Below are 8738 nucleotides of genomic sequence, written 5' to 3'. Positions count from 1 at the left end.
CACAAAGAATTATTACATGTTATAGAATGGTAATTGATTTTAGAAAAATAAACAAAGCAACTAGAAAAGATCATTACCATCTGCCTTTTATTGATCAAATGCTTGAAAGATTATCTAATCACACACATTTTTGCTTCCTTGATGGATATTTTAGTTTTTCACAAATACCTGTTTCTCAACCTGATCAAGAAAAGACCACTTTTACTTGTCACTTTGGAACTTATGCTTATAGATGTATGCCTTTTGGTTTATGTAATGCACCTGCTACCTTTCAAAGATGTATGACTGCTATATTCTCTGACTTTTGTGAAAATATTGTTGAGGTTTTCATGGATGACTTCTCTGTCTATGGGAAGTCTTTTGATGATTGTTTAAGCAATCTTAATGGAGTTTTGCAGAGATGTGAACAAACAAATCTTGTCTTGAATTGGGAGAAGTGCCACTTTATGGTTAATGAAGGCATTGTCTTGGGTCATAAAATTTCTGAAAGAGGTATTGAAGTGGACAAAGGTAAGGTTAATGCAATTGAGAAAATGCCATATCCTAAAGATATAAAAGGTATTCGTAGTTTCTTAGGTCATGCTGGTTTCTATAGGAGATTTATCAAAGACTTCTCTAAAATTTCTAGGCCTCTTACTAGTCTTTTACAAAAGGATATTCCTTTTGTTTTTGATGATGATTGTTTAGAAGCCTTTGAACACTCAAGAAAGCCTTAATTTCTGCACCTATTGTTCAACCACCTGATTGGAACTTGCCTTTTGAAATTATGTGTGATGCTAGTGATTATGCTGTTGGTGCTGTTCTAGGACAAAGTGTCGTGGAATTGTCACGGCAGATGTCCTCGAGCTAGGACTTAGTCGTGGAGCCATCGCAACTAGGAAGCTTGAAGGGGTTAAGTGGGACAAGGAACACGAGGGTTTATACTGGTTCGGCCCCTTACGGTGAAGGTAAAAGCCTACGTCCAGTTTGAGGTGGTATTGATTAGGGTTACGATCACCAGGGAGCTAAACTGCTATGCCCGGCTCTCGATGAGATCGTTCTTGTCCCTAAACCGCTGCCGGGTCCTCCCTTTATATAGGGAGGCTGAAGCCCAGCAGTTCTCAGAGTCCCGGCCGGCTCATAAGAGTGTCCGGCTCGGACTCTTAACTATTCTTGCCTTACACTACAAGTTCTACCATAATAATGATTGTAACTACGGGTCTTAAGCCATATCCGGGTCTTAAGCCCATCTTTGGCCCACCGTCTTTAAGCTTGGCGCCGGGCTTCTGGTAGTGACCATATGAGTAACCCGCCCCCTCCTGGCGGGTGACTCTAAGGTCTATATCCTCAACATTAGGCCCCAGATTGATTTGAGCCGGCTCATGTCAATCTTCCATTCCTTCGATAGAAAACCTCCGGCTTACAATTGTATGAAGGCCATAACCCGGCGTGACGTCATCCTCTGGACTCCGGATAATCCGCCGTGACGTCATCTTCCATTAAGCCCGGTTTTTACTCCGCCAGATCCGCAACGGATCTTTTTCTTTACTGTCATCCCGAAAATCAAGGCGTTTCGTGGGGAGATAACCACGCCGTGGTCTCCTTGATTCTCGCACCCACTTATGAACTTGCCTTATAAATAGGCCGGCCCGACGGGCTCTCAGCCACTTCCCTCTCCATCTTCTTCCTCGTGCCACTGCTCCCCTGCCTGAGCTCTGCTACTGCCGCCGCCGTCGCGCCCCCGGTCTTCGTCAACCTTGGCCGCTGCATCACCCTGACTCGGACCAGACAAACGGCGGCAACCTCCAATCCTCTCCAGCTCCGGTGAGTCTCCGCTACTCCATAGGGCAGATCCGTACTAGGGCTTGAGTAGTTCGTCCGTGTTCTTCGTAGTTCATCACGGGCCTCAGTAGATTTGAATTTTGCTGCCCCTTTTTGATCTTAGCTCTGTATAGGCTTACTGCGGTAGACGTTGAGGACCCATTTTACATGCAAGTAGCTCTCTTTTTACTGCATAAGAACCTTGTTCGAGCCCAAGAACTTCTCCAGCGTCTGTTTCTAGGTCTAGAAACTTTTCTTTTGCCCGACTATTTTGATCCAAAAATTTTACTGCGATGTGTGAAACCTGTTTTACCACACTTAGTAAAAATTGCAATCCTTGAATCTCGGCGGTTTACAGTTCCGGTTTAAAGAAACCCCGCGCCATAGAACTTTCCGGCTTAAAGAAAACCATGCGCCATAAAATTTCCGGCTTAGCTGTGATAAAGCCTGTAGACAATCAAATTACTCTCAATCCCTCGGCGGCTTAAATAGCCCGATGCACTTAAATGTATACCATTAGTCCCCTTCATAAGCCGCCACCTTGACCTTGAACCGTAGATTTCTTCCGGCTCATAATTAACCCGGACGTTTTTCCTTTTATCATAGACTGACGACTTTCACCATGCCTCCCAAAGCTCCCATTACTTGCAACTGGATGAGGTCCAATGTCACCAATGAGACCCTAGCAGATTTTGTCAAGTCCGGATATCTGCCCAAGAAGGACGTCATGTCCTACCGTGCCCCTGACCCGTCAGAAGAGAGACCACAGCCAAAGGACGGGGAGGTAGTGATTTTTGCGGATCATATGAGCCGGGGCTTCGCACCGCCCGGTTCAAAGTTTTTCAGAGACGTTCTGAACTTCTTCGATCTGCGGCCTCAGGATATAGGACCCAACTCAGTGTCCAATATCTGCAACTTCCAAGTGTTCTGCGAGGTTTACCTTGGAGAAGAACCTAGTCGGCTGCTCTTCAGAGAGCTTTTTTACTTAAACCGTCAGAATGAGTGCGCCAATGGACCAAGTCTAGAGCTAGGTGGCATCTCCATTCAGCGGCGAAGAGACTGTCTTTTCCCTTATGCCGAGCCGCCGAGCCACCCAAAGGACAGGAACATGACTTGGTTCTATTGCCAAGATACGTCACCGGCTGATGAAAGTCCGCTGCCCGGCTTTCGCCCATCACGTCTGGAGTCAACACACCCATTGTCAGACAAACTGACTCCGGCGGAGCGCCAGCCTCTGCTCCCCACCATCAACAAGATCAAAGCTCTCCTGGGCAATGGTCTGAATGGAATCGATCTGGTCCGGGTCTGGATCTCATGGCGGGTGATCCCATTGAGCCGCCGCCCCGGCTTAATGTGTGAGTACACGGGCCGAAAAGACGACCCTCAGAGACACAGCCGCAATGATCTTCCTGAAGACGTTGCAGAGGAGATGACCAAGGCTCTCTTGAACAAGAGCCTGGCAGACTGTGGAAGGACCGGGTTAGCCCCCTTCTGCAAAACCAACCCAGCCCCAGCGGTAAGCCGCCAATCTGAACATCCTATCTTCTTCTGTATATAACTTTTATCTGAATCTTTTAAAGAAATCACCATTGTATTTTTCAGGCTGACGACAAGTTCTGGCGGGTCAAATATGACCATGAGGCGGCCAAGAAGGCCAGAAAGGTGAAGAAAGCCGCCAAGAAAGCCGCCCCTCGCAAGAAAGGAAGCAGGCCTACTGCTTCAGAGCTGATGCAATTAAGCGACAACTCCGAGTCAGAGGTAACCCCTGAGCCTTTAAGTCCTTGCTGTATTCACTGTTTGTTGCTGTCCGCCTTATCAATACTTGCTCACTGACAGGATGACACCGGCGCAAGTAACCCGGTGGTTTGAAGAGGTAATGTCACTTTCCTCCGACTCGGAGCCCTTGCCAAAGCTGAAAGTCCGAAGGGTAACCCGGAAAGTAAGCTTTTCACATCCTTTAGCTTATCAAGATCCTCAATTTATTTTGAAGCGACAGGTTCATGAGAGCCGGCGTCACACCCGGACCAACAAGGACACCGACCTCTCCTCTGGGTTACCTGACACATCAAGGAAGCGCCGAACTGAGGTTATTTCCCACTTGTACCCTTTTCATCCGTTGGCGGGTGTTATCCGTCAGCCACTCAATTCTTCTGACTCAAATTATCAGGAGACCTCCCCCTCTTCGGGCGACTCTATGCAGTCGAGTCTTCCGGCTTTCAAGACCGCGCCCGGGTAATGACAACCATCTCATATTATACTTGTCTGTACTTACCCTTTTTGTGCTTAACGTTTCTGTCCTTTCAGTGCCCAGGCAAAGCTCACCAAGAGAGCGAAGAAGACCAAGTCAGCCGGAGTGCCGGATTTACCTGAACCGGAGGTGACGGCTCAAGAACCGCCAGCTGCCTCCGCCCCCGAAGCCACCATTCCAACCGACAAGGCACCTGAGGCCGCTGCCCCAACTACCAAGGCAACTACAGAAGCTTCTGTTAACCCGGAGGCCTCCAGCTCGGCTCCACCAGCAGACGACCCGGACGTGGTAATCACCCGGACGGAGTTCGTTGAGCCGGGGAGACCTACCGTGCTGGCCAAGTGCTCCGCTAAGGGGGAGTTGCTGCAGCCCCACCGGGTGAACCTGGACCTCTCCGACTACACCAACCTGAGCATTGGAGAGCTCGTCTCTGGCTACATCAGCCAAGTGCACAAGAGCCGGGACGCAGAGGTTGCCATGGTGAACCAGATCCAGCAGAAATCTGAGGTATCATTCTGCTGTCCTCTTACTTACTGCATAGTTACCTTTACCATGCTAGCCCCCAAGTCGACGACTTATGATTGAATATGTTGTAGACTTAGGTTCCGGCTTACTCAATTGAGCCGGCAGTTTGTAGATAGATACGTTCAATATGCATTAGCCCCCAAGTGCCAAGTGTCTTTGCTTGGAAAACGCTTGGGACTTATATAGTAACTGTTCATGCCATAACCCGGAAATTTATACAGGCTGCTGGCAAGAAGCTTGAGGCTGACCTTGCTGATGTCAAGAGCCGGCTGAAGATGCAAGAGATGGAGACCCGGAAGGCAAACGCCAAGTTCGTGTCCAGCATCGCCGCGCAAGAAAAGCTGAAGACGGAGTTCGACGCTGAGCGGAAGGCGTGGGCCGAAGAAAAGGCCGCATTGGTGAACCGGGCTGAACAGGCGGAGAAGGCTCTCTCCGAGAAGACCGCCGAGCTCTCCGGCCTAAAGCGCCAAGTGTCCCAGATGGTGGCCGCAATCTTCGGTAAGTCGTCGCGCCGGCTTTCATCAAGTTTAGAATGTTTATATCTCATAATTTCATCCTTGTCGGCGGCTTATCTGACTCTGTTAAACAGGTCCCAGAAGTGCCAACCTCAACCAGAGCGTGGTAACCAAGCTGAAGGCCGTGTATACCCTGGTGGAGCAGCTCTACACCGGGTCACAGCGTGCCTTAGCTGTGGTGGCCCTATCCAACGAGGTGCCGACTCACCTGGCAGAAGTCCTTCGCCGGCTCGCTGTACTGCCTCAACGGATCCAAGAGCTGCGACGGGCCTCTGCAAGAGCCGGAGCGATCGCCGCGCTGAGCCGGGCCAAGGCATTCCTGCCGGAGTTAGACCCGGCGGACATCGCCCTTGGCTATCCAAGCCTGAAGGAAGACGGCTCAGCTTTCGATCAGAAGGACTTCGCAGCTTGCGTGAAGGCCGTACGCCCGGTGGCCACCCTTATCGGGAACGACACAGATCTGACCAAGTACCAGCCGGGTTACAATGCGGAGAATCAGAGGATTCCAACCCCTCGCTATGAAGCCCTCAACTTGATCCCGCCGGCTCGTCAGCACACTCGCCCCGGAGATTGACCCGGCCGGGTTAATTGACGAGGAAGCCCAATTCGAAGCTCTCAGCGGCATCGACTAGAAGTCATCAACTCTCCAGGTCTTGGGATCAGCCGGAGGAGAAGATAGGAATGAGCCGGAGACTTCAACTCAGCGAGCGTCGTAACTCGGCTGGCGGTTTACCAAACAATGCCTCAGACTCAATGAGTCTTGTAATAGAGTAGGTGCAACAATTTATCTCTGCCGTGCCATCGTGCACGTATTTGAATGCTGAAGTCTTTTTGAAGGTGTCTCTTTGATGTTTCTCCGGGTGATTCATTCTCCTGAGTCTCAAATAATTGTCTTTAACTATCCTGCATAGAAAGACGAATCACAAGTCTCCAGGCGGCTTACCGCCCTGAGAATCATATGTTTGAGATGTATAACCCGGAATATGAATCAAAAGACTGGTCCTTAATTATATCCTTAATACAGCCGTAATAACATACTTAGCAGCCTGCAAGCATACTTCCGGTTTAGATAACCCGGGTAATAAGGTTGGTACCTCAATTCCGATTTACTTGTCTTAATGACACCCATTGTGTTCAACCAACACTGTAAACCAAAGATAAACCGGCAAAGTGAAACCCGGCCGTACACACTTTGAAATAATCAGAAGAAACTTGCTATAAAACAGAAGAACTTAGGGGCTTCCGGTTCGAATACGACCAGACCCGGCCCAAAGGGGTTATGCTAGGATTCGAATACGATCATATAGCCCCCAGTGGGTGTGGCGATGCCAATCAAGAGGGTATCGACAGCTATGTTCTCTTTGGTTCGAATACGACCCATGTTTGAACAAGAAGCCCCCAAATGACTTTAAGAATTGTTTAACGATGCTGATTCGAATACGATTCACGTCGGTTCTCAAAGGGTTTAAACTAAGATTCAAATATGATCAAAGAAAACTCCTCAATGAGCTCGGCACTTTGCCAATCAAATGGGTATCGACAGCTATGTTCTCTTTGGTTCGAATACAACCCATGTTTGAACAGGAAGCCCCCAAGTGACCTTACTACCTACGGCTAGATTCGAATACGATCATAAGCCGGATCCTCCTTCAAGTTATCATGTAATCTTGCAATGAAAACAACACGTGCACATATGGAGGAGAAAAAAGGATAGAGGTCCTGCTTTATTGCTTATCATAATATATACATGGCTGAGAGAAATATGTACATTATGAGAGCCGGTGGCTCAAGTGTAGTAAGGCCGAAGCTGAGTTATGTTCCACGGCCGACGGGTCTCTTCCTCCGACTTACGTGAATCTTTGTGCTCCCGAATGTCAATGAGGTAATATGACCCGTTGTGCAAGTTCTTGCTGACCACAAAGGGCCCTTCCCAAGGCGGGGATAGCTTGTGTGCATCTGTTTGATCCTGGATGAGCCGGAGCACGAGATCGCCTTCCTGGAAGACCCGGGATTTAACCCGGCGGCTATGATAACGGCGCAGGTCTTGTTGGTAAATCGCTGAACGGGCTGCTGCCACATCACGCTGTTCGTCCAACAAGTCAAGAGCATCTTGGCGCGCCTGTTCATTATCCGCCTCAACATAAGCCGCCACTCGAGGTGAGTCATGACGGATGTCACTGGGGAGGACTGCTTCTGCCCCATAAACCATGAAGAAAGGCGTGAAGCCTGTAGACCTGTTAGGAGTAGTGTTGATGCTCCATAACACGGAGGGCAACTCCTCCACCCAACAACCCGGCGTCCGTTGCAAAGGGACCAAAAGCCGGGGCTTGATACCCTTCAGAATCTCCTGATTAGCTCTCTCAGCTTGACCATTGGATTGAGGATGAGCCACTGAGGAAACATCAAGTCGGATATGCTCTCGTTGATAAAACTCTTCCATGGCGCCTTTGGAGAGATTGGTGCCATTGTCAGTTATAATGCTGTGCGGAAAGCCAAAGCGGAAAATCACCTTTTTCATAAATTGAACCGCCGTGGCTGCATCACACTTGCTAACAGGCTCCGCTTCCACCCACTTGGTAAATTTGTCAACTGCCACCAAAAGGTGGGTCTTCTTATCCTTGGACCTTTTGAAAGGCCCAACCATATCAAGCCCCCAGACCGCAAAAGGCCAAGTAATTGGGATCATCCTCAGCTCTTGAGCCGGTACATGAGCCCGTCGCGAGAACCTTTGGCAACCATCACACTTACTGACCAAGTCCTCTGCATCAGCATGAGCCGTCAACCAATAAAAACCATGACGAAAAGCCTTGGCCACAAGAGACTTTGAGCCGGCGTGATGGCCACAATCCCCTTCATGGATCTCACGCAAGATCTCTTGACCTTCCTCAGGGGAAACACAACGCTGAAACGCCCCTGTAACACTGCGATGATGCAACTCGCCATCGATAACAATCATTGACTTAGCCCGCCGGGTTATTTGCCTGGCCAAAGTTTCATCCTCAGGCAACTCGCCCCGGGTCATGTAAGCCAGATACGGCATTGTCCAGTCTGGTATGATATGGAGAGCCGCCACCAGTCGTGCCTCCGGGTCAGGGACAGCCAAATCTTCCTCTGTAGGCAACTTAACAGAAGGGCTATACAGGACGTCCAGGAAAGTGTTAGGCGGCACCGGCTTTCGCTGAGAGCCTAGCCGGCTTAGAGCATCAGCCGCCTCGTTCTTCCTGCGATCAATGTGCTCTACTTGGTAGCCCTGAAAGTGCCCAGCAATGGCATCAACTTCGCGGCGATAAGCCGCCATGAGAGGGTCCTTAGAGTCCCACTTGCCTGATACTTGTTGAGCCACCAAGTCTGAGTCACCGAAACACCTTACCCGGCTCAAGCTCATCTCCTTAGCCATCCGAAGACCGTGGAGCAAGGCCTCGTACTCAGCCGCATTGTTAGTGCAAGGAAACATCAACTGTAGCACATAATGGAACTTGTCACCTTTAGGGGAAGCCAATACAACTCCAGCCCCCGAGCCCTCCAACTGCCTGGACCCATCGAAGTGAATAGTCCAATACGTGTTATCCGGCTTTTGCTCGGGCACTTGTGACTCTGTCCAATCATTGATGAAATCCACCAGAGCCTGAGACTTAACAGCAGTGCGTGGC

The sequence above is a fragment of the Triticum aestivum genome, chromosome 7D (assembly GCF_018294505.1).
Source record: "Triticum aestivum cultivar Chinese Spring chromosome 7D, IWGSC CS RefSeq v2.1, whole genome shotgun sequence".
NCBI classification, from domain to species: domain Eukaryota; kingdom Viridiplantae; phylum Streptophyta; class Magnoliopsida; order Poales; family Poaceae; genus Triticum; species Triticum aestivum.
This window is presented reverse-complemented; position numbering follows the sequence as displayed.